Source organism: Rhinoderma darwinii, chromosome 2 (assembly GCF_050947455.1).
Source record: "Rhinoderma darwinii isolate aRhiDar2 chromosome 2, aRhiDar2.hap1, whole genome shotgun sequence".
NCBI classification, from domain to species: domain Eukaryota; kingdom Metazoa; phylum Chordata; class Amphibia; order Anura; family Rhinodermatidae; genus Rhinoderma; species Rhinoderma darwinii.
The window spans coordinates 246,836,215-246,862,735 of record NC_134688.1 but is presented as its reverse complement, the minus strand read 5'-3'; the positions used below and the strand labels follow the sequence as shown (position 1 = coordinate 246,862,735).

General features: G+C 40.8%; 1 protein-coding gene across 6 annotated transcripts in view; it reads right to left on the bottom strand.

Annotated features, from left to right (window-relative positions):
- The window catches only part of RASL10B (RAS like family 10 member B), a 101,137-nt gene extending 86,016 nt beyond the window's left edge, over positions 1-15,121 (bottom strand). For 4 of the 6 annotated variants that reach the window (XM_075853017.1, XM_075853014.1, XM_075853019.1 and 1 more), the window contains exon 1: positions 15,043-15,121. The gene's annotated coding sequence lies outside the window, so the exon portion shown is untranslated. The remainder of the gene's footprint in view (positions 1-15,042) is intronic. The other 2 variants (XM_075853015.1, XM_075853018.1) reach the window with 2 other exon arrangements.
- Between the last annotated feature and the right edge of the window lie 11,400 nt (positions 15,122-26,521).

Here is a 26,521-nt window from a genome sequence, read left to right as displayed (position 1 = left end):
TAAGGGACTTAGTGATGAACTTTAAATAATATTTTGTGGGGGCAGGGTGAAAAAAAAGCTATTTCCACGTTAGTTTTGCATTTTTTTACGTCTTTCACTATGCAAGTTAAATTTATTCCTCAGGTGTTACAATCATGGCAATACCATACATATATATATTTTTCTTTTCTTTACACTGTTACAAAATAAAACACACTTTTCATTTTCGTTCCCCCGCCTTCCAAAAGCCATAACTTTTTTATTTCTTCGTTGACATAGCCGTATGAGGGCTTGTTTTTTTGCAGAACAAGTTGTAGTTTTTTTTCATGGCACCATTTATTATACCACATAATGTACTGGGAAGCTGAAAAAAATTATTTGTGGGGTGAAATGGGCAAAAAAAATCTGTGATTACCCCATTTTTTGGCGGGGTTTTGTTTTTACGTTGTCCATCAGGCGGTAAAAACTACACGTGCACCTTATTCTACAGGTGGATACAATTACGGCGATACTAAAATTATATGTTTTGTTTTAGGTTTTACCACTTTTGGAAAAATAAAACTATTTGCTAAAACAAAATAAAAATGTTTTGTGTCGCCACATTTTCACAGCCATAACTTTTTTATTTTTCCATCAATTTAGCAGTGTGAAATTTTGCTGTGTGAGCTGTAGTTTTCACCAATACCATTTTGGGGTACGTTTGACTTTGTGATCACTTTTTATTCTATATTTTTTGAGCGCTAAGGTGACCAAAAAACAGAAATTTGCATACTTTATATATTATTTTACGGCGTTCACCGGGTTGGTTAAACAATGCTATATTCTGATAGTTTGGACTTTTACAGACGAGGCGATAACAGTTATGTTAACTTTTTTTAACATTGCTTTAGGGGAAATATGGGAAACTATGGTTTGTTTTTTTAACTTTTAGTACTTTTTTTTTGGAACGTTAAAAAAACTTTAAGTGTTTTTTTTATTAGTCCCCCTAGGGGACTTGAACCAGCGATCATTGGATTGTTTGCATGACATACTGCATATACTGCAATACTAATGTATTGCAGTATATCGTGATACTGACACTCTTCTTTCAAAGGAGTACAAAGATAGCAGACCTGGGGGCCTTCATTAGGCCGCCAGGCTGCCATGACAACCACCTGATTCTAACAATTTAAATGGCGCGGTCTCGATTGACCGCGGCATTTAAGGTGTTAAACGGGCGGAATCCAAGTGATCTTTGAATACGCCCGTTGCAGTAAGGTGTCGGCTGTATGACACAACCGTCACCCGCTGAGTATGGTGCTCGCTCAGCCAGTGAGTCCGCTCCATACTTCCCCCTAATGACTGTAACGTACTAGTACGTGACATGTCGTTAAGGGGTTAAAGAAATGTATTTAAATATTTGTTTACTGTGCTCCTTTTTCATAGACTGTCTATAGCCTTGTTAACCCCTTGCCTCCACAGCCATTTTTAGTTTTTTTCATTTTTGTTTTTCCCTCCCCACCTTCCATAACTTTTAAATAAAATTGTTTTTGTTTTTGTAGCACAAGTTAGAGGTTTTCCACGGCACCATTTATTTACCATATAATGCACAGGGAAACTGGAAAACAACCGATTCCTCCATTGTTTTTTGGGTTTCGTTTTTACCGTGTTTACCAGGTGGTAAAAACAACACGTTAACTTTATTCTGTGGGTCAATCTGATTATGGCAATATCAAATTGATATACTTTTTTTTTATATTTTAAAATTTTTTATGAAAAAAAACCTTGAATTGTTAAAAATAAAATGTTTGTGTTGCCACATTCTGAGAGCCATAACTTTTTTTTGTCAATTGAGCGGTGGGAGGGCTTGTTTTATGCAGGGCGAGCTGAAGTTTTACTGATACTATTTTGGGCTATATAAGACTTTTTGATCACTTTTTTGTTTTTACAGCGTTCACTGTCCAAGTTGAATTACACGGCGATGCCAATTATGTATTTTTTTTTAAAAAATGACATTGCTTTTGAGGAAAAATGGCAAAATGATTTTTTTTTACTTTTAATACTTTTAATATTTTTTTTGTACAAAAAAAACCCTTTATTTAAATGATTTTTTATTTTTTTATTAGCGTCCCTAGGGAACTTGAACCAGTGGCCTTTGGATCACTTGCACAATATACTGCAATACTGATGTATTTAATTATACGGTGTTTCTTACCGACTTCTATTATGCCCTGCCCTCTGGGAGAGCCAAAAGTTTTTTTTTTAGTCCTTCTATGGGACCTGAACATGAGATCCCCTCATCGCTTCTAAAATACATTGCAATACTTCTGTATTACAATGTATTATACCTGTCAGTATTACACTGATCCGGCCATTAGAGCGAGGTCTCAGCTGTACAGACGACACCACAAGTGATCTGAGAGTGAAGAGAAAAGACCCTTCCGTTTTTTATAATTCATTGGTGCTCGCGACCACCTGCTGTGCAGGGCAAAACTTTGAAGCCCCTATCCTCTCGTTCTGAGGTTCGTTGGGGGTCCCAGAAGTCGGATACCCACTGATTTACAAAAAATTACATATCCTAGAGATGCAAATGCGGAAGACAGGTGTCATAATATGCTCTGTTAACATAACAAGATGCATATAAGAAGTTCAAGAGCAAACGCACCCTTAGGGCTCATGTAAATGGCCCTATTACGGATCCAAGTAGTATGAATTTGTAAAATATGACACCCATAGAAATCTATGGGGTTATACTGTACCTTCATACAGAATCAGTGAGAAAATAAATTCCATCTCTTCCATCAGAGGCTGTAGGTGCGCAATGCCATGAGGCTTTATACCTATAAATGCTGCTGCTACTACTATATCTATATGTGAAAACATACATTAAATGTTTACTAGTCCCTTAATGCAAATCAAAATGACATTTGCCCCTTATCCACTGTTTAAGGAGATCGTTGCTATCAGGATTGTTTAAACATTACAGATCAAAGTTTTTCAGAAGTCTGGGTATGTCATATAATGGTAATGACTTGAATAGATCAGAAATGCTTAGGTCATCAGAAATTCATTTCCATTCTAGCAGCAACTTAGAACTAATTATAAAACCATAACACACATCTAATATGATATCATAACACAATTTGGGTAGAAGACCTATCATTTGATCCACTTTATTAATGGGCTTCTGTGAGACCGCTAAGCATGCCCACATTTTTTCTGCTATCGCGTCCTATGTTTCTTATTACTATGGTGCCAGAGAATTTACAATGTTTAGCACTTTCATTGACAGACCAAGCTTTGGATTATTGGTAAAGTCATGCAGGTTCCTTTCCTTCGATTCTCGGCTGGTAGAGTTGTCTTTGGCTGCACAGTTCCTCTGCAGAGTTTCATATAAAAAATATGCCATATACCGAATTATATATTGTTTCTAGAGGTGAATAACACCATAATACGATACTGTACAGAGGCACCATACGGCGACACACAGAGTCTATGGTTTTGTAAAGCCATAAAGGACTACACGTGCCATCGTACAGGCCGAGCACATGAATTCTTCAGTACTGCTAATAAATGGCAGGGATGTGACCACCTTGAAGTCTCCGTTAATAAAAGGGAGAGTGGCTGCTTCTGTCATTAGATAAAGCAGCTATACCTTCAGCATGGTAGATCTCATGAACAAATGATCAAAAGTTAGATTAACTGCACAGGTCAACCAAGGACATATTACCAAACAGTTATCTCTTTGTGCTTTTTAGACTTTCAGTAGAGATAGATCACTATGAATAAAAATGGCCAACATTTAGAAACCCATGGGGTTTAAGATGTGACCAGCACACAAAACAAGGGTCACAGCTTGATACCGGTTTTAATAATTATAGATATATAGTTATTATGGTTGAAAAAGACATAAGTCCATCAAGTATAACCAGAGAAGGGGAAAGTGGCCTAGAGTAAAGGTGCAAAAAAGGAAACTTGGTTCACCCTTGTTGACCCAGAGGAAGGCGATAAAAATGAATGTTTTCTTTATATGCTTGAATAGAGTTCTTTATAGTTTATATAGGAAAATACCTAAGCACAGTACAAGTACCACTGTCATTTTCTAAAATTTGTTTAAAAATAAACTGAATTCTTTTTTTTTGGACAGTTTCCCATTGTAGGATCACTGATGGTTCTAGTGAACTAATATTAAACTACTATAGGGTTCGATGGTGATCTACATTTGGTCCAATAGAACCATGGGAGGTTCAGGTGTTGCGGCTGTAATAAGGATGCGGACATATGACAACATTATGGCTATCTGAAACCAGTGTCAGGCCCCATGCACACGACCGTAAAACCGCAGACCGTAATACCGCAGTCGCAGGCCGTGTTTACGGACACGGTCGTGTGCATGGGGCCTTGGTCAAACAGCAGCTCTGTTTGCACTGTTTTTAGTGTTTTTTATTTGCCCATATCTATATGAATAAAAACTGACAATTACAATGCCAAAACAACTGCAGCTGTAATTGCTGCAAATGGAGGATGCTTGAATAAATGTAAAAATTGATGCAAAGAACAGTTATATGAAATATAATATATATTTTTGTTTAATTTAATGGCACACTGATAAAAATAATAATAATCGGGGGGTGGCTTGAATGCCGACTTCAGCAGACGTACTGACCGGCGGCTCTATTTGCAACGACTCCCATCCGAGTGAATCTGCATGATTTTGTACAAATCCAGCTCATCTATCCAATGGATTCAGCTTCAGCAGGTCCCGCTAATTATGTGGAGACGTCCTGGGACTTTTTCGCGCCACTAACCGGCCTATCCATCTTGCGGCCTAGTGAAGATGCGAGACCGCGGCCTCAATTTCTGCCCAATCTCGCTTGCTGCACGGACCAAGTTTCTAAAGAGTGGATTACCATACCGCTCCTTCAGTCCTGCCGAGATACTCGCATTCTCCAGTACTTGGCACCTAAAATCCGGCCATTCCAACTGGCGGCCTACGGGGGAGAGAAGCCGCTGCCTCAATTTTCTGACGAACTTTCCCATATATGCTGACGGCGGCATCCAGGTACCAATATAGGTAATCCGGATAACTCCCTTTTACTCTGCAGCCCGGTGGAGGCGCGGATCCCCGGATCAAATTTGCAAACGGACTTACCTAGCAGACAACGCCTCAGTCACAACTGCCACGTTTCTGCTTCAGACCCTGTATAACACCCACAACTCTTGGTCAACAGTGCCTATTGATGTCGGCGTTCTCTAACTATTAAGTAAGTGCCACACATCATCCCCCCCCCCCCCTTTTGTACTGTTTGGCGATAATGCAAAACCACACTAATAACTCAGCATAAAAATCTGCATTGTTTTGGAGAGCACAGCTCTAATTTTTATCTATACTCTCTAAGATAAGTGGTGGCCCTAACAACCTACTGGACTTTCTCAAAAACAACATTACTGCGTCCAAATAGCGATGTAATACTGTACGTTTCTTTATTCGGGAACTCTGCACTTTTGGTACGTGTACGTGGTCCAGGTGCCATGCCCAGCTTTGTAAATCATACTTTTTACTGCTGTTGCGCGAATCACGCGCGTCCCACGGAAGTGCTTCCGTGTGCTGCGCGTGATTTTCACGCACCCATTGACTTCAATGGGTGCGTGATGCGCGAGAAACGCAGAAATATAGGACATGACGTGAGTTTTACGCAGCGGACAACCGCTGCGTAAAAATCACGAACTGTCTGCACGGCCCCACTATATCACACATTTGGTATCACTGTGATTCTATTAAGCCCTTCTGGAATGAAATACAGCAATATATCTCACTAGTATGCAAGTTCACGTTCTCGCTTTCTCCTGAATATTGTTATGGCTTTCTAGTTCTCAATTTCACCCCTCTGGGAATAACCTACCCACTATTCTATTCACGGCAGCAAAACTACTTATTCCTCTAAATGGAAATCAGCTGAACCCCCAATGATTGAACAATAGAGGGATAGGGTATATCAGCTCGCGAGAATGGAGGAGCTTGCTAGTTTGGAATCGGGACGCCATGTTAAACATTTGGAGACTTGGAGGCCTTGGAGAGAATTTCACATGAAGCAACGCACCTCTAATTTAACTTCATTAGCATACCCCGGTGTACCATCTCTTCTTACTCTCAGGATCTAGTCTTGTGGCTGAGTGGTTAACCTCATCTCAATTACAAAAACTGCATATATTTTTTTTTTAGTACTGCTTGTGCTACAATTTTTCAATAAAAACACATTTGAGAAATAAATAATAATAATCATCATAATGAAAAAATAGACCTTTCTTAGTGACTCTGCACACAAGAGAGGATATGTATAACTTGTAGTAAGGATACAATGTTATTTAGGTCTTTTTTTCCAAAGTCACTTATGAATTGTATTTCAGAAAATCAGAATAATTGGTTTTGTATTCATATTCCCAGAGTTCTAATATTCAAATACTATAGGGAACAATAGAAATAAGATTCCACTTGGGGATGACCTAGTTTGTAATAATTTTTCATACCTAAGAGTATCACAAAAGCCAATAACGTGCAATTGCAGGATAAGTGCACCTGCATTGTACATGACAAAAGTTTTCTTCACCAGCCTACCGAAAGCTGTGCCGGGATACAAGGCTTATTGAGATAGCATGCACAGCTGTCCTCGCTCTTGCTGGGAGCCGCTTTTTGTAAACCAACACGATATCCCAGCAAGTAAAATGGTTGCTTTGTGCGTACAAATAAATATCAGTAGCACATTGGAAAATAAGCACATTTTATGTATATCTAAAATACACAGTAAGCACAAACATATAGGATTTAGTCTAGAAGTTCATCATAATGAAAATAAAAAGCCACTATACATAAGCAAATTAAACACTGGTCTAAATACATAGCACTGGAGTAATATACATTACTATTCTATCTATCTATCTATCTATCTATCTATCTCTCTCTCTCTCTCTCTCTCTCTCTCTCTCATATCTATCTATCTCTCTCATATCTATCTCTCTCTCTCTCATATCTATCTATCTATCTATCTGTCTATCTATCTATCTATCTATCTCATATCTATCTATCTATCTATCTATCTCATATCTATCTATCTCATATCTATCTATCTCATATCTATCTATCTCATATCTATCTATCTATCTATCTATCTATCTATCTATCTATCTCATATCTATCTATCTCATATCTATCTATCTCATATCTATCTATCTCATATCTATCTATCTCATATCTATCTATCTCATATCTACCTATCTCATATCTATCTATCTATCTATCTATCTATCTATCTATCTATCTATCTATCTATCTATCTATCTATCTATCAACAGTATTTACCCGTTGTTGTTTTTACTCACTATGATGAGACTTCACCTTCAGCCATGCAGGGCACTTTCTAGTGTCTCATAGGATAACCAGTAAAGCTCCCCACAGCACAACTGAACAAACTAAGGTAGTATTTCCCAAAACTGTCCTCAAGGAACCCCAAAAGGCCATATCTTGAGGATTTTCCATAGAGAAAACATATGTGCAACCTTCTCAAAACATGTTCTGTTGGGCTTCCTAAATGACAGATCTGGGAAATACTGATCTAAGTGGAAATATCAGTACTGATCTAAGTGGTTATTTAACATGATAATTTACTATGTACTACATTAGAGACTTAGAATAGTAATCAAGTGGTGAAATATATTTTTCTTAACATAACTTCATGGAAAATATTATAAATATTTCTATATATATGTACATTTTGGATCTGTTTCTTTACTGCATGTGAAGTGCTGCCAGTCTTTATTTTTTAAGACTACTCTAGATAGGGTCAGACCACCAGCTTCAGTTTGAAAGACTTTTACCTACCACTTGTCCGAGAGTTTTACAAATGAAACTAATTGCAGTAAAACAAAGGTTAATTAAACGTTAATAAAGGTTTAATAAATGTAATAAAACAATAAAACAAAAGGTTACTGTTAAATCCCCACCACTCCAGTGCCGATGCTCTGGTGGTCCTACGGTCTTTGCTTCCTTTTCCTGCAGTGATGACGAGCCATACATCCACGTGACCACTGCAGTCAGTGACTGGCCTTAGCTGTCTCGTACCATACATGCTAGCCTTAGCGTCCAGCGATTGGCTGCAGCCGTCACGTGGATGTACGGCACATCATCACCGCAGGAAAAGTAAACAAAGACCAGTGGGGACCACCAGAGCATCGGTGGGGAATTTAACAGGTCAGTAACTTTTGTTTTTTTTATTTGATCCCTTTTTCTGCACTTATTTTAATTAGTAAAACTCTCAGACAACCTATTTAAAGGGGTTATCCTACGTGGATGTCCTAAAAGAAAAAAAAATATTACTCATCTATCCTTTCCCCCGGCGATCCATTGCTAACGGTCTGGCAGTCCTCCAGGTATTGTGTACACGCGAGCAGCATGTGACCACTCCAGTCAATCAGAGGCCACAGTGGTGACGTGTTGTATCCATGGCATCAGGGCGCCCATCGCTCTTTTACCGCTGAGGCCTCTGTGCAGCGGTCGCATGTTGGCCACTTATAAATAAACACAGACAGCACATTTGTAGCTAAAATTAACAAGTTCGATGATCCCTCTAAGCTATGCCTCTGCTGATGTGCTTAACTATATTCCATTTGCATGATATCAGATTGTTGCACATTTGTTCAATTCCCTATACTAAAAATAAGAAAGAAATGATTACTCCTGATTTTTCCTGAGTACAGTACATGGAATTAAATACAAAGTAAAGAAAAATTAAATCCTTAATGGGGTGGTAACACTTGATGCAAGTATGCCTATTTAGCATGGGTATAATTAGAGTAGAGAGGCCTCCTATGGTGCTACATCACCCCACCTGATGCTTGTTGATCTTTACATTTCCATCCCTTTGAAAACCTCTCATATATCTAATGTTGTGGCACCTGTGGAAGTGGGGGCCCTGTGCATGTTACATCATTGATGGAGGAGAAGTTGAGGACCACAGCCCGTCTCCACAAGCCCCAAAGCAGCTGCATGGTCTGCTTCTAGGACAGTTGCATCCAGGCTCGCCTTCACCTAGGGCAATGATTCAGTTCATTGCCCTAGACCAGTTTCTCAATGCACTGGGCAAGGCAGAGTGGCTTGTTGGAGCCCACCCGCCAGCCAAACCCTAGCTATGCCGATTTTCTAGGGCATGTATACACTTGCAGGTCAAACTAAAATTATATGTGGAGTGTTTGAATATCTTATATTAGTGTACCTATATATCACTCATATCATATAGGATACAAAATGAATTAGACTGAAATATTGGCATTATGACAAATACTATGAACAAGAGTTTATTGATAAGAAAAATTCAGGAATTTTAACAATGGATAAGTAAGCAGCAACCCCTGACCTGTGCTGCCATAGCTTGAGTTATGTCAATGGAACCAGGGGAGGAAGCCTCCAGCTCACCTGACACACTCCGGTGTGTTGTGGATAGCGCTCGGATTCTCGTGTCGGCACACGGTGAATTAGAAGAGACAAGGGAAGGAGTAGGATCCAGCGCTGAGTGAATGTATAAAATGGATATTCTGTTCCAAGTTTAATGGCATATGGTTAAAAGGAAGTCCAGTTGTGGATAGTCCTGGGTAGGTAAGAAGTATAGGTAATGTCCTCGGGGCCTACGCGTTTCGGACGACTGCCGCGTCCTTAAACTTGGCTGTAATGATTTTGAATAGCGCGCGCTGTCAGGTTTTGTACTGAGTCAATGTGGTCAGCTGATTGTTCTGTGCGTGTCATCGTTGAGGTTTGTTGGAACGCAAGCCGGAAATGGTAGTCCGGTCCTGTATTGTAATTATAAGAACTTGCGAGTGAGTGTTGATCTTATTAGAGGGCTAATTTTTTCTTGGATTGGGTGGTTTATATGGAATCTTGATGTGTGTTTGAGATTTTTAGAATAGGTTGATATGTTTGTATGTTATATTGAATATATTTTGTCATTTCAGTTTTCTATTTGAGGGTGTCGTATGACAACGAAGGCCAGATGGGCCCGTCACCCAAATCCAGTGTGGCTCCCTGGAAACATCGTAAACATTCGTTTTGTAGGTGAGTACGAAGGAAAATTTATAATGATATATTGGATTTTGTTTATGTATCCTTTAGATGAAAATAACCCGAACATTTTGCCTGTTACAGGTCAACCTTAGATTGACCTTCAGAGAAACAATAAATTAAGAAATCCTTACCAGATCAATACATAACAATATAACACATTGTAGATGGCATCCAAGCTGCATAACTGTGCCACAGAGAAACAACGGACCCCCTGAGACTATGCCAAGGCTCCGTCTTTTAAATACAGGGATAGGAGGTGAATTATTCATTCACCCTAGTTCAGTATGTTGTGATCTGGAGCATACTTGTCAGGAAAGATTTAAGTTTTGATTTAGGAAAATTACCCCAGGTAAGGGAAGACTGTATTACAGTATGCTTATCAGGGGCCAATGCAATCCTATTATTGCCACTCACATACATATTCCTTCCCTGAAAACAACCATCTCTAGGGGCAAGGCACCAGGCTGTTCTTCATGCAGCTTTTAATCTCTGCAGTCTGCAGCTCCATAAACCTTTAGCTCCTTTTACCTCCCAGTGTCTACATAGTAATACTTGGATTCCGTCTACGCTGCTCTAAAGGACACTATGCTTTCTTCTACATAAACCTTAAGGACATGTACCCAAGGGCCAGATATGCTGTGAAATTTCCGACCGGATATTTCTTGTAGAAATTCTGCAGCTTTTACAATAGACGAAAAATGGATGAGATTTTCCCAAATCTCATCCACACGATGTGGAAAAATTCTGCACAGAATATGTAGATAAATTGATCTGTAACAAATGCTAATAGTTGTCAAATTTGCTGCGATTACGTTGCGCATTTACAGAAAATTCTGCATTCTGCATGTTCAAAAAAAAATAAAAAATACTTTACTCACCGTTCCTGGTACTCCCATGGCGTACGGCACTGCCGCCTGCTCTATGTGCAGTCAGCGTCCCGTGATAACATGTGACCCCTGCAGCCAATCACAAGCACAGTGGTCACATGTGATGAAACATCATCAAAGGAGGCCGGCTGTACGTTGGCCGGTTGTACGTTCGCTGGCTCTCCGCAATAGTCAATCCGGTTGAATATCCACAACAGATTAAAGCACCATTAGGTGCGACTATTCAGCCAAACTTCCCTGCGATTTCTGGGTCAGATACGCTCTAGAAAAGTCCCGTAGAACATATCCAGATTGTCTTACCAATGGCTATTACCTGAGCAATGACTCAGACTTCATTTACCTGGAGAACGGAATAGTGAGTCAGCATCTCTCCAGCCGTAAGCATGTGAATCACTAGGTTGATACACAGAACTTTCATCCAATACAGACATCGGACCGGGTACGAAATAGCAAAGATTTCCCTACTCAGCCCAGAATGCATACAGATTATACACGGTAGTAGTCAGCATTCACATGATGAATAAACAAATTCTATTACTGTATCTAACAGGCACATAGCAATATGAAACCAACAGAAAGAGACTATTTACAGACTAGAGGAATCGGAATTCTGTAATAATTTTGTATTTCTTTGTCAATATTGCAGTTTGGGTAATCAGATTACGTAATACAAACACACAGTATAAACAGTACAGTATAGGAGGTACATACAGCAGATACAGACTCTATAAACAGGCAATATATACAGTACGCTCAGAAAGTTTCTTAAGGATAGTTCAAAAAGTGTTTTTTACTATTGTTCCATTTTGAATGACCTGTTTACATAGTACATACAGGTAGTTTATACAAGGAGTCCCTTATAGAGAGTTTTAAAGGGCTATTTGGTCAAAGCAAAGCATAGACATGTATAGTAGTATCTCTGCTGTTTATGGCTGGGTTGCATATACACTCCATGGACAGAAGTATTAGGACACCTACACATTACACATATGGGAGCTTTTATGACATTCCATTCTTAATCTATAGGCATTAATATGGAGTTGGTCACATCTTTGCAGCTAAAACAGTTTCCACTTTTCTGGGAAGGCTTACCCCCCCCCCCCCACCCACCCAGCAATCCAGAAGCGCATTTGTGAGGTCAGATACTGATGTTGGATGAGAGGGCCTAGCTCGCAATCTCTGTTCTAGTTCATCCCAAAGGTGATTTATAGGGTTCAGGTCAGGGACAGGCCAGTCAAGTTCTACCACACCAAAAACTCACCCAACCAACCATGTCTTTATGGGCGTTGCTTTGTGCACTGGTGCACATTCATGCTGGAACAGAAAAGGGCTGAACCCCAAACTATTCCCACAAAGCGGGAAGCAAAAAATTGTCCAAAATGTCTTGGTCTGCTGAAGCATTAAGAATTCCCTTCACTGGAACAAAGGGGCCTAGATCAACCCCTGAAAAACAACCCCATAATATTATGCCTCCTCCACCAAACTTTACAGTTGGCACAATGCAGTCGGGCAGGTAACATTCTCCAGGCATTCGCTAAACCCGGACTCGTCCATCAGACTGCCAGATAGAGAAGCGTGTTTCGTCCCGCTTGTTACAACTGTGACATCCTATTACAGTACCACGCTTGAATTCAGTGAGATCTTTAGAACGACCCATTCTTTCACACATTTGTAAAGGCAGACTGCATGGCTAGAGGCTTGATCTTACATACCTGTGGCAATGGGACTGAATGAAACACGTGAATTCAATGATTAAGAGGTGTGTCCCAATACTTTTGTCCATATAGTGTGTACAATTCAGCAAATACTATGAACTATGTGTAAATATCCTGATCAGACAGCCATTTATAGATATATAACACAAGTGATATTGTTGGAAGCTACATGAATTAACATGACGGAAAATAAAAAAAAGACTGTTTTATCACAGCTCATCCCCTTCATAGAATATTCCTTATAACAAGAAAACAGCTTCCAGCCATCAAAGCACGGCTTCCAACTATGCATAGCAACACATGATCCAGCGCATGCATGTGTGATGGATCACTGACAGCCGCAAATAGGAGTGTGTATCATCATTAATGAATCTGGTAATATATTCACATAGAAACCTTTGCTTGTCTACACTAGAGTACAGCCGCTGCAGAGTGTAAGGCCCCACGCACACAACCGTAGATATCGTCCGTAATGACGGACCCATTCATTTCTGCGGCCGACAGACACCTTCCTGTATATTTAAGGTGTTCGTTCCGTAGAAAGGCTTCACCAAAGATTGGACATGTCGTATTTTTTTGCTTTTTACGGACCGTGCTCCCATACTTTATACGGGAGCACGGCACGGGTGGCTGTCCGCGGCCGTCAGTGCCCGTAATCACGGACTGTGATTACAGGCATGGTGGAGTGCATGTGGCCTAATAGAGGTCTTATAATGCAACATTAAATATCAACTACATCACACGATAGTTTAAAATATAATAGCAGAACTATAACTTTACAATTTAAAAAAAAATTGACCCCTAGATCCCCATAGAAGTATGCTTTAGTTTATTGTATATATTTTATATACAGAAAGTGCTTATGTGCCCGCCATGCTGGATATTATGCACAGCCCCAAAAGATAAACACTGGTTCATACTTTTAGAAACATTTTTTTGGTCGACATTTTTTTTTTATAAGGCATTATTTTATGGTACATATAATTTATTGATTAACTTTTATTAACTTTTTTGGGGAGAAAATTGCAAAAAAAGAATGGTGTAATTTCAAATTTTTTTTTCCTTTTAAATTGATGCCTATACGACTATAGGGATACTACATTTATTTTTTGTTTTACTACTTTTCCACAAGGAAACCAAAAATTCTTGGTGTGTCACCATATTCCTGCCAGACGACTTGAAGTTTTTAGTGGTACCATTTCAGGGTACGTACGACTTTTTGCATTTTTTGGAAGGCGGGGTAAACAAATAAAAAAACAACAGGCATTGTAGTTTTTTTTTCTTTATGGCGATCAAATGGCATGGCCTAATAGGCAGAACTCAAGGCTTTGTTAGGAACCTGGCTGCCATGGAAACCATTCAATTGGGTTGCGGGGGGTAACAGAGATAGCCCTTTCCCATTGAAACCACTAAGATGCCGTGGTTTCTATTGACTGTGGCATCTAAAGTTTGAATGGCTGGAATCAGAGATTTGTCCAATCCCGGCCGTTAAAGCAGGAACCCATCTGTCATTAGGCAGCCCCTTAATGACCACCATAAAAATGAATATTGGCAGTCATTGGTCATTAATTAGTTAGGTTATAATTTAACCATTTTGCTGCTGAAAGTATTTTTTAGGTATAAAGCACAGCCACTTGCAGAACATAAAGCAACCTACTGAGATCCATTGTTTATGGTGTAAATAGTGGGCATCATATATCATAAGGTGACACTTTGCTATGGGGCAGGTGAGCCAGTCATCCAGAGCTCTGTGACATTGTAGACAGGTGGCACTGACTGGTGTATGAGGGCTATGCTGCACTTGGTGAGGCACAGATGTATCAGCTCATCTACTAGAAGGGATTACACATAGGATGCTTACACATGACATTATCTGTGATGTACGAGCGCAGGTCTGTGGGCTCATCACAAGGATCCTAACAACAATATACGATGCCATGTCAGCCCCTATGTAAACAATAGTCAGTATACACATACAGTAGGCACGTACACTATATACTGCTCGTAGGGACAGAACGACAACACCACACTATAGGTTCCGTCAAGTGATCGCTATGGGGATGATGAGTGTTGTAGCGATCAGCACCACGGCTACATGGACAGCTACACATCAATGTTTTCTGCCAGAGCCTCCGGATAACGACACAAGGCTGCACATGTACCGCTCCAGCCAGGCAGCAATGTGTGCGGGGGGATGTCCAGCACTGCAAGGGTTACACGCACTGCAGCGCCCGGGAATGAGCGCCACTATCCCTAGTACACACATAGCCACTGCTGTAAGGTTAAAGTCCTAGAAATCTAGCTAAATATTCCCATTCATTCCGCGCTCTGCACCAGCCCCTCCAGGGCGCGAAGGGGTTAACCCCGCTCTTACCTGGAACAGTCACATCAGCCCCGCTCCAGCCGCACCTGCTGCCTCTGTGTGTCCTTAACCATCTAAGCTGAGCCCCCGCCCACCCTTGAGTACGAGGCAGGCAAAGGGGCGTGGCCTGATCAGCCTCCTAGGGCGCGCGGTCCTATGGAGGCGCTGAATTCCTGACAACTCTTCCACCACATGGTGTGTGTCAGCTCTCAGAGCATTGGTAAACACTGATAAGCTTTTGCCTTTCAGGTCGCATTGCCCTTATGGTATCCATGGTGGAGGATTCTGCTCAATGACATCTTGTCAACACGATGACCAGTTGCAAAGTGCAATGTATCATCCTATGTAGGCGGTAGCAACTGTGGTTTTGACAACAACTGACCTGGATGGCACTAACCCATCATATCATGGGATGGTCGTCCTTACAATTATTCACACGACAGGGTCCGAGTGTCGCCCGATACAAACGGATGTTTTTTCCGGCCGGTTTGCATCCGTTCCGGGCCGTGTTGTCGTTTTTAACGGCCGATTTTGACCTGTTTTGCATCCGTTTTTTTCCCTGTCCGTTTTAAAATCGGATGAATTTCATTTCAATTTGTAGCCACACACAGCCCTCTGTAGATAATTCCACAGCCCCCCTGGTAGGTAATGCCACCCAGCCCCCTGTAGGTAATGCCACCCAGGCCCCTGCAGGTAATGCCACGCAGCCCCCTGTATGTAATGCCACCAAGTCCGCTGTAGGTAATGTCACCCAGCCCCCTGCAGGTAATGCCACCCAGCCCCCTGCAGGTAATGCCACCCAGCCCCCTGTATGTAATGCCACGCAGCCCCCTGCAGGTAATGCCACCCAGCCCCCTGTAGGTAATGCCACCCAGCCCCCCTGTAGGTAATGCCACCCAACCCCCTGTAGGTAATGCCACCCAGCCCACGTGTATGTAATGCCACGCAGACCCCTGCAGGTAATGCCACCCAGCCCCCTGTATGAAATGCCACCAAGTCCCCTGTAGGTAATGCCAAACAGCCCCCTGTAGATTGCATTCACCCCCCCCCCCCTTCCAGGAGAAGTCACTGACTTCAATGTACATACACTACCGTTCAAAAGTTTGGGGTCACCCAGACAATTTTGTGTTTTCCATGAAAACTCACACTTTTATTTATCATTTGAGATGCAAAATGACTAGAAAATATAGTCAAGACATTGACAAGGTTAGAAATAATGATTTTTATTTGAAATAATAATTTTCTCCTTCAAACTTTGCTTTCGTCAAAGAATGCTCCGTTTGTAGCAATTACAGCATTGCAGACCTTTGGCATTCTAGCTGTTAATTTGCTGAGGTAATCGGGAGAAATTTCACCCTATGCTTCCAGAAGCCCCTCCCATAAGTTGGATTGGCTTGATGGGCACTTCTTGCGTACCATACGGTCAAGCTGCTCCCACAACAGCTCTATGGGGTTGAGATCTGGTGACTGCGCTGGCCACTCCATTACAGATAGAATACCAGCTGCCTGCTTCTTCCCTAAATAGTTCTTGCATAATTTGGAGGTGGGCTTTGGGTCATTGTCCTGTTGTAGGATGAAATTGTCTCCAATCAAGCGCTGTCCACAGGGTATGGCATGGCGTTGCAAAATGGACTGATAGCCTTCCTTATTCAAAATCCCTTTTACCTTGTACAAATCTCCCACTTTACCAGCACCAAAGCAACCCCAGACCATCACATTACCTCCACCATGCTTCACAGATGGCGTCAGGCACTCTTCCAGCATCTTTTCAGTTGTTCTGCGTCTCACAAATGTTCTTCTGTGTGATCCAAACACCTCAAACTTCGATTCGTCGGTCCATAACACTTTTTTCCAATCTTCCTCTGTCCAATGTCTGTGCGCTTTTGCCCATATTAATCTTTTCCTTTTATTAGCCAGTCTCAGATATGGCTTTTTCTTTGCCACTCTGCCCTGAAGGCCAGCATCCCTGAGTCGCCTCTTCACTGTAGACTTTGACACTGGCGTTTTGCGGGTACTATTTAATGAAGCTGCCAGTTGAGGACCTGTGAGGCGTCTATTTCTCATACTAGAGACTCTAATGTACTTGTCTTGTTGCTCAGTTGTGCAGCGGGGCCTCCCACTTCTCTTTCTACTCTGGTTAGAGCCTGTGTGTGCTGTCCTCTGAAGGGAGTAGTACATACCGTTGTAGGAAATCTTCAATATCTCGCATGGAATAACCTTCATTTCTAAGAACAAGAATAGACTGTCGAGTTTCACATGAAAGCTCTCTTTTTGTAGCCATTTGGAGAGTTTAATCAAACCCACAAATGTAATGCTCCAGATTCTCAACTAGCTCAAAAGAAGGTCAGTTTTATAGCTCCTCTAAACAGCAAAACTGTTTACAGCGGTGCTAACATAATTGCACAAGGGTTTTCAAGTGTTTTCTAATCATCCATTAGCCCTCTAAAACAGTTAGCAAACACAATGTACCATTAGAACACTGGAGTGATGGTTGCTGGAAATGGGCCTCTATACACCTATGTAGATATTGCATTAAAAACCAGACATTTGCAGCTAGAATAGTCATTTAACACATTAACAATGTATAGAGTGTATTTCTGATTAATTTAATGTTATCTTCATTGAAAAAAACTGTACTTTTCTTTAAAAAATAAGGATATTTCTAAGTGACCCTAAGCTTTTGAACGGTAGTGTATATGGACAGTGTAGTCACTCACTTCTCCTGGAGAGGAATTCCCGGCCACAGGGTTGGTGATTCCGCTTCAGAAGTGAGTGACGTCGCTGTGTCCATATATGGACAGTGTAGTCACTCACTTCTCTTTTAGCGGAATCCACAATCCCTGGCCGGGGATTGGGGATTCCGACTCCTACAGGGAGCAAAAAAAGACCCTCCTCCTCACAATCACTCTGCACTGTGAGGAGGAGGAGGAGGAGAGAGAGCGCGAGCGACGGAAGACACGGCCGTCACTCGGGACACATTCCGGTGATGGCCGTGTATTACCCAGCCCCATAGACTTCTATGGGAGCCGGGCAGCCGGGTAAACGGCCGAAAATAGGGCATGTCCCATTTTTTGACGGCCAGGTTTCCCTGGCCGTCAAAAAATCGGTCGTGTGACTGGGCTGTAAATCTACAGGGTTTTACACTTTTTCGTAAAGACAGGACAAATAGGAAAGGTGGTGGTGTATGTCTGTATGTGAGAAGTGATATGAAGGCGAGTGTGAAAGAGACAATAGTGGGTGAAGACTGTGAGGAGGTTGAAACCTTGTGGGTGGAACTAGAAAGGGAGGTAAACACTGAAAAAATTACTTTTGGTGTAATCTATAGACCCCCCAATATAACTGAGGAGATGAAAGTTCAGCTATATAAACAGATGGAGCGGGCTGCACAGGCGGGTACTGTAGTGATAATGGGAGATTTTAATTTCCGGGATATTAATTGGTGTCATGGTTCGGCTTCAACTGCAAAGGGGAGACATTTCCTCAACCTGTTGCAGGAAAATTTTATGGGCCAGTTTGTGGAAGACCCGACTAGAGGTGAAGCTCTGTTGGATCTGGTCATTTCTAATAATGCAGATCTTGTTGGGAATGTCAATGTTCGTGAAAACCTCGGTAACAGTGATCACAATATAGTTACATTTTACCTATACTGTAAAAAACAAACGCAGGCTGGGAGGGCAAAAACATTTAATTTTAAGAAAGCCAATTTCCCCAGGATGAGGGCTGCAATTCAGGATATGGACTGGGAAGAACTAATGTCAAATAATGGAACAAATGATAAATGGGAGATTTTCAAATCTACTTTGAGTTATTATAGTGCAAAATTTATTCCTACAGGTAATAAGTATAAACGACTCAAATTAAACCCCACATGGCTTACACCTTCTGTGAAAGGGGCAATACATGACAAAAAAAGGGCATTTAAAAAATACAAATCTGAGGGTACAGCTGTAGCCTTTGTAAAATATAAAGAGCTTAATAAAATCTGTAAAAATGTAATAAAATTAGCAAAAATACAAAATGAAAGGCAGGTGGCCAAGGATAGTAAAACAAATCCTAAAAAATTCTTCAAGCATATAAATGCAAAAAAGCCAAGGTCTGAACATGTAGGACCCCTAGATAATGGTAATGGGGAGTTGATCACAGGGGATCAAGAGAAGGCAGAGTTACTAAATGGGTTCTTTAGCTCTGTATATACAACTGAAGAAAGAGCAGCTGATGTAGCCGGTGCCAGTGCTGTTAATATATCGGCTGATATACTGAATTGGATGAATGTAGAGATGGTCCAAGCTAAATTAAATAAAATAAATGTGCACAAGGCTCCGGGACCAGATGGGTTACACCCTAGAATTCTTAAAGAGCTTAGTTCAGTTATTTCTGTCCCCCTTTTCATAATATTCAGAGAATCTCTAGTGACTGGTATAGTGCCAAGGGACTGGCGCAGGGCAAATGTGGTGCCTATTTTCAAAAAGGGCTCTAGGTCTTCCCCGGGTAATTATAGACCAGTAAGCTTAACATCCATCGTGGGGAAAATGTTTGAGGGGCTATTGAGGGACTATATACAGGATTATGTGACAATAAATAGCATTATAAGTGACAGCCAGCATGGTTTTACTAAGGACAGAAGTTGTCAAACTAACCTAATCTGTTTTTATGAAGAGGTAAGCAGAAGTCTAGACAGAGGGGCCGCTGTGGATTTAGTGTTTTTGGACTTTGCAAAGGCATTTGACACTGTCCCCCATAGACGCCTAATGGGTAAATTACGGACTATAGGTTTAGAAAATATAGTTTGTAATTGGATTGAGAATTGGCTCAAGGACCGTATCCAGAGAGTTGTGGTCAATCATTCCTTCTCTGAATGGTCACCGGTTATAAGTGGTGTACCCCAGGGTTCAGTGCTGGGACCACTATTATTCAACTTATTTATTAATGATATAGAGGAAGGGATTAATAGCACTATTTCTATTTTTGCAGATGACACCAAGCTATGTAATATAGTTCAGACTATGGAAGATGTTTGTGAATTGCAGGCAGATTTAAACAAACTAAGTGTTTGGGCGTCCACTTGGCAAATGAAGTTTAATGTAGATAAATGTAAAGTTATGCATCTGGGTACCAACAACCTGCATGCATCATATGTCCTAGGGGGAGCTACACTGGCGGATTCACTTGTTGAGAAGGATCTGGGTGTTCTTGTAAATCATAAACTCAATAACAGCATGCAGTGTCAATCAGCTGCTTCAAAGGCCAGCAAGATATTGTCGTGTATTAAAAGAGGCATGGACTCGCGGGACAGAGATGTAATATTGCCACTTTACAAAGCATTAGTGAGGCCCCATCTAGAATATGCAGTTCAGTTCTGGGCTCCAGCTCATAGAAAGGATGCCCTGGAGTTGGAAAAAATACAAAGAAGAGCAACGAAGCTAATAAGGGGCATGGAGAATTTAAGTTATGAGGAAAGATTGAAAGAATTAAACCTATTTAGCCTTGAAAAAAGACGACTAAGGGGGGACATGATTAACTTATATAAATATATTAATGGCACATACAAAAAATATGGTGATATCCTGTTCCTTGTAAAACCCCCTCAAAAAACAAGGGGGCACTCCCTCCGTCTGGAGAAAAAAAGGTTCAAGCTGCAGAGGCGACAAGGCTTCTTTACAGTAAGAACGGTGAATTTATGGAATAGCCTACCGCAGGAGCTGGTCACAGCAGGGACAGTAGATGGCTTTAAAAAAGGGTTAGATAATTTCCTAGAACAAAAAAATATTAGCTCCTATGTGTAGAAATTTTTCCTTCCCTTTTCCCTTCCCTTGGTTGGACTTGATGGACATGTGTCTTTTTTCAGCCGTACTAACTATGTAACTATGTAACTATGTAACTATATAAATAGCCCCATTAGGGGTCTATTGTTCCTACTGCAGCCGTGTAACGGCCGTTTTATGAACGCCCGTCACCCGGCCGGGAAACCCTGTAGTGTGAATAAGGGCTTATTCAGATGACTGAGTGTCAAAACGGTCGTTTCTCACGGCTGATTTGCACCCATGTGGGACCGTTTTCATGGATCCCTCATAAAAAACGGCAGTGTGAATAGCCCTATAGACATGCATTGATTTCAATGCAGCCGTGTGATGGCCATTAAAAAAAATAGTCAGCCAGACGGCCGAGTTTCCCATTCATCTGAATAGGGTCTATCATATATGTATATATATATATATATATATATATATATATATATATATATATATATATATATATATATATATATATATATATACGGTATGTTCGCATGTATTGAAAAATACGAGGCTCATTTCAAGACAAAACAGTCTATGAAAGCAGGTGTTTTGGAGCTGATTTTCAAAAGCGTATTTTGAGGCGTATTTTTTTAAACTTTTTTTTAGTAGTGTCAATGGAAAATCAGCTCCTAAAACGCCTCAAGAAGTGACATGTCACTTCTTTTTATGAGGTGTTTTTTTTTTACATGGCTTTTTTATTTAATTCAGCAGCGTAAAACTACGCCTCATATGAACTACAAGGGTATTTCCTATTAAAATCAACGGGAAACTGCAGGCATATTTCAAGTGTATTTTGGGGCATCATATGAGCATTTTGTGTAGATGTGCTATAAATATCCAAGATGGCAAAACCCCTTTAAATAGACTGCATTTTGAACAAACTTTGCAGAACTGTAATAGTATAAGTAAATATAAGAAACTTTGTAATTTATCTTATTAGAGAAAAATGCCTCTTTCTCCACTTTTTAGAGTCCCCTCCTTCTCCCCCTCCCTCCTAAACTGTTCACTCACTCTGAATTTACCACTTTCTCTTTCTTGTCTTAGACAAGATGGACTCTCATCTCACTGAGGGATCAGGTTACAGCTGCCCGGAGAAGTCTATGGAGAGGGGAGGAGGAGAGCAGGAGCAGAGGCCCTTTTACACTGGCCAGTTATCGGAAAAACGAGCGTTCATAGAACGCTCATTCCCGATTATTGCCCTATGTAAACAGGCCAATGATCAGCCAATGAATCAGCAAACACTGGATATTTGAGCCCTGTCAAATGTCCAGGCAAAAGATTAGTGCCCCATGTAGGGTGTCTCTAAAACCGAGAAACACAGCATAATAATCAGAGAGCTGTCTTGTTATGGTAGCACAAGCTGGGCACCACATATTGGCATATCTATGGAAAAAATCCCATTTTCACTCTGCAACATCGAGTGCACACTAATTTCTGCAAAACACCTGCGGGTTTAACATGCTCACTACACCCCTAGGTGAATTCTTTGTGGGATGTACTTTCCAAAATGTGGTCACTTCTGGGGGGTTTCCACAGTTTTGGTCCCACAGGGGCTTTGCAAATGCTACATAGCGACCAGAAACCAATCCAGCAAAATCTGTACTCTGAAAGCCAAATGGTTCTCCTTCCCTTCTGAGCCCTGCCGTGTGCCCAAACAGCAATTTATGACCACGTATGGGGTATTGCCGTACTCGGGAGAAATTGCTTTACAAATGTTGGGGTTCTTTTTTCCTTTATTTGTTGAGAAAATGAAAAATTTTGAGCTAAAGCTACGTCTTGTTGAAGAAAAGGGACTGTTTTTATTTTCACTGCCCAATTCTAATAAATTCTATAAAAAAATACCTGTGGGGTCAAAATGCTCACTACACCCCTAGAGGAATTCCTCAATGGGTGTAGTTTCCTAAATTGAGTCACTTTTTCACGTTTTCACTGTTTTGTCCCCTCAGATTTGCAAATGCAACGTGGCCTCCGCAAACCATTCCTGCTAAATGTGATCCCCAAAAGCCAAATAGCGCTCTTTCCCTTCTGAGCCCTGCCGTGTGTCCAAACAGCCGTTTATGATCACATGTGGGGTATTGTTTTACTCAAGAGAAATTGCTTTACAAATTTTGTGGTGCTTTTTCCCTTTTAGTCCTTGTGGAAATTAAATAAAAACAGCTAAATCTACATTTTCTTTGTAAAAATGTAGATTTTAATTTTTACGGCCTACTTCCAATATTTTCTGCAATAAACCTGTGGGGACAAAATTCTCACTATACTCCTAGATAATTTCCTTGAGTTGCATAGTTTTCCAAAAGGGGTCACTTTTAGGGGATTTCCACTGTTTTGGCACTGCAAGAGCTGTTCAAACCTGACATGGTGCCTAAAATATATTCTAATAAAAAGGAGGCCCCCAAATCCTCTAGGTGGTCCTTTGCTTCGGAGGCCGGTGCTTCACTCTATTACCACACTAGGGCCACATGTCGGATATTTCCTAAAACTGCAGAATCAGGGCAATAAATATTGAGTTGCATTTCTCTGGTAAAACTTTCTGTGTTACAAAAAATGTATTCAAAATGAATTTCTGCAAAACAAAAATTACATTTGTAAATTTCACCTCTACTTTGCTTTAATTCCTGTCTTGTAACATCCTAGAAAAATAAAAGGATGTTCAAAAAACAATGCCAATCTAAAGTAGACATATGGGGGATGTTAATTTGCAACAATTTTGTGTGGTATAACTGCCTGTCTTACAAGCAGATACATTTAAATTTAGAAAAATACAAATTTTCAAAATTTTTCGCTACATTTTGGTGTTTTTCACAATTAAATACTGAATATATCGGGCAAATTTTGCCAGTAACATAAAGTCCAATGTGTTACGAGAAAACAATCTCAGAATCGCTTGGATAGGTGAAAGCATTCCGGAGTTATTTCCACATAAAGTGAAACATGTCAGATTTGAAAAATGAGGCTCTGCCAGGAAGGTCAAAAGTGGCCAAAGAGGGAAGGGGTTAAGGAAAATTTGTACTATAAGTTTGAGATACAGTTTTCCATATCATCTCTAAATAACACTCATTGATACAATATTTGCTCTGGGCAAATTCACATTTAAAGCAGTGAGTTGAGTCATAAAATAACTTTTTGTTCCAAACACAAGACAGGAAAAATACTCTTTGTATAGTCATGAGAAGTCCTAATTAAAGGGGTGGTCCACTACCGGGCAACTGATGACCGATCCAGTTTAGAAAAGCCTGCTGTAAACTTTATGACCTCTTCTCTGTCCACTACTGTCTCTGCAGTCCCTTTCCTCCTGTCTCGGACTATTGAGCTCCCCTCCCCAATCTGTATCTATCTATCTATCTATCTATCTATCTATCTATCTATCTATCTATCTATCTATCTATCTATCTATCTACAGTATTTATCCGTTGTTGTTTTTACTCACTATGATGAGACTTCGCCTTCAGCCATGCAGGGCACTTTCTAGTGTCTTATAGGATAACCAGTAAAGCTCCCCACAGCACAACTGAACAAACTAAGGCCTCATTTACACGAGCGTGTGCGTTTTGCGCGCGCAAAAAATGCAGCGTTTTGCGTGCGCAAAAGGCACTTGACAGCTCCGTGTGTCATCCGTGTATGATGCGTGGCTGCGTGATTTTCGCGCAGCCGCCATCATAGAGATCAGGCTAGTCGACGTCAGTCACTGTCCATGGTGCTGAAAGAGTTAACTGATCGGCAGTAACTCTTTCAGCACCCTCGACAGTGCATTCCGATCACCATATCGCGTAACCTGTTTAAAAAAAAAGAGGTTCGTACTTACCGAGAACTTCCCGGCCGTTGCCTTGGTGACGCGTCCTTGGTGACGCGTCCTTGGTGACGCGCCTCTCTTGACATCTGGCCCCACCTGCCTGGATGACGCGGCAGTCCATGTGACCGCTGCAGCCTGTGCTTGGCTTGTGATTGGCTGCAGCTGTCACTTGGACTGAATTGTCATCCCGGGAGGTCAGACAGGAGGAAGAAGCCGGGAGTTATCGGTAAGTCAGAACTTTTTTTTTTGACACGTTCACGTATATTGGAATCGGAAGTCACTGTCCAGGGTGCTGAACCAGTTTAACTCTTTCAGCACCCTGCACAGTGACTGTCTCCTGCCGGGTTCGGTCAAAACGAGTTCGGCCGAACCCGGTAAAGTTCGGTTCGCTCATGTCTAAGACACTCCGTTCGGATGTTTGTAAACAGAAAAGCACGTGGTGCTTTTCTGTTTACATTCAGTTTGACAGCTCTTGCGTGAATCACGCAGTTCGCACGGAAGTGCTTCCGTGCGGCATGCGTGGTTTTCACGCACCCATTGACTTCAATGGGTGCGTGATGCGCGAAAAACGCACGATTATAGAACATGTCGTGAGTTTTACACCATGCACTCGCGCAGCGCAAAATTCACGCATCGTCTGCACTGCCCCATAGAGTAATATAGGTGCGTACGACACGCGTGAAAAGCACGCGCGTCGCACGCGCGTATATTACGCTCGTGTAAATGAGGCCTAAGGCAGTATTTCCCAAAACTGTCCTCCAGGAACCCCAAAAGGCCATATCTTGAGGATTTTCCATAGAGAAAACATATGTGCAACCTATCTATCTAGTATAAAATTGAATACCAGAATAGTATAAAACTGATTCCTACCTATCCTGAGCTCATTGTGGGCTTAGACCGAAGAGAGCTGTAAGTCTCCTTCTATAGGGATATAATGTTTAGTGTAGGAACCCCCTGTATGAGGTCGCCTTTTTGTTGAAGATGGGCTCGCACTATTTCATCAAACTAAGCGCTAAGAACCTCACATTAATAAACATATCAATTATAACAGTAATGCAAATAACCGTTTCCTGACCGCAGCCATTTTCAGATTTTCAATTACATTTTTTCCTCCCCACCTTCCAAAAGCCATAACTTTTTTATTTTTCAGTCGATATAGTCCTATGAGGGCTTGTGTTTTGCGGGACGAGTTGTAGTTTTTCATGGCACAATTTATTGTACCATATAATGTACTAGGAAATGGAGGAAAAAAATATTTGTGGGGTATAAAATGAAAAACACAGCGATTCCTTGATTGTTTTTTGGGCTTTATTTTTACGGAATTCACCGTGCAATAAAAACGACATGTTAACTGTATTCTGCGGGTCAAGACGATTACGTCGATACCAAATTTATATCGTTTTTTTTTATATTTTACTACTTTTACAAGGGAAAAACGAACTTTAAAAAAAAAATATATATTTGTGTCGCCAAATTCTGAAAGTCATAACTTTTTTATATTTCCGTCGATTAAGCGTCATGAGGACATATTTTTTGCGGGATAAGCTGTCGTTTTTTATGGTACCAATTTCGGCTACATGCAAGGTTTTGTTCACTTTTTATTCAATTTTTTGTGATATATTGTAATAGTTCAGACTTTTAGGGACATGGCGATACCAATTATGTTTTGTTTTTTTCTTTTCACAATGCTTTAGGGGGAAAATGGGAAAAGGTGTTTTTTTAACTTTTAATATTTTTTATTTTTTTTTTACATAAAAAAACCTTTATATAACAGATTTTTACTATTCCACCTAGGGGACTTGAACCAGCGATTGTTAAATCACTTTTACTATATACTGCAATAATGTAATGTATTGCAGTATATCATCTTTCTGACAGGCTTCTATTAAGGCTTAATAAGAGCAAA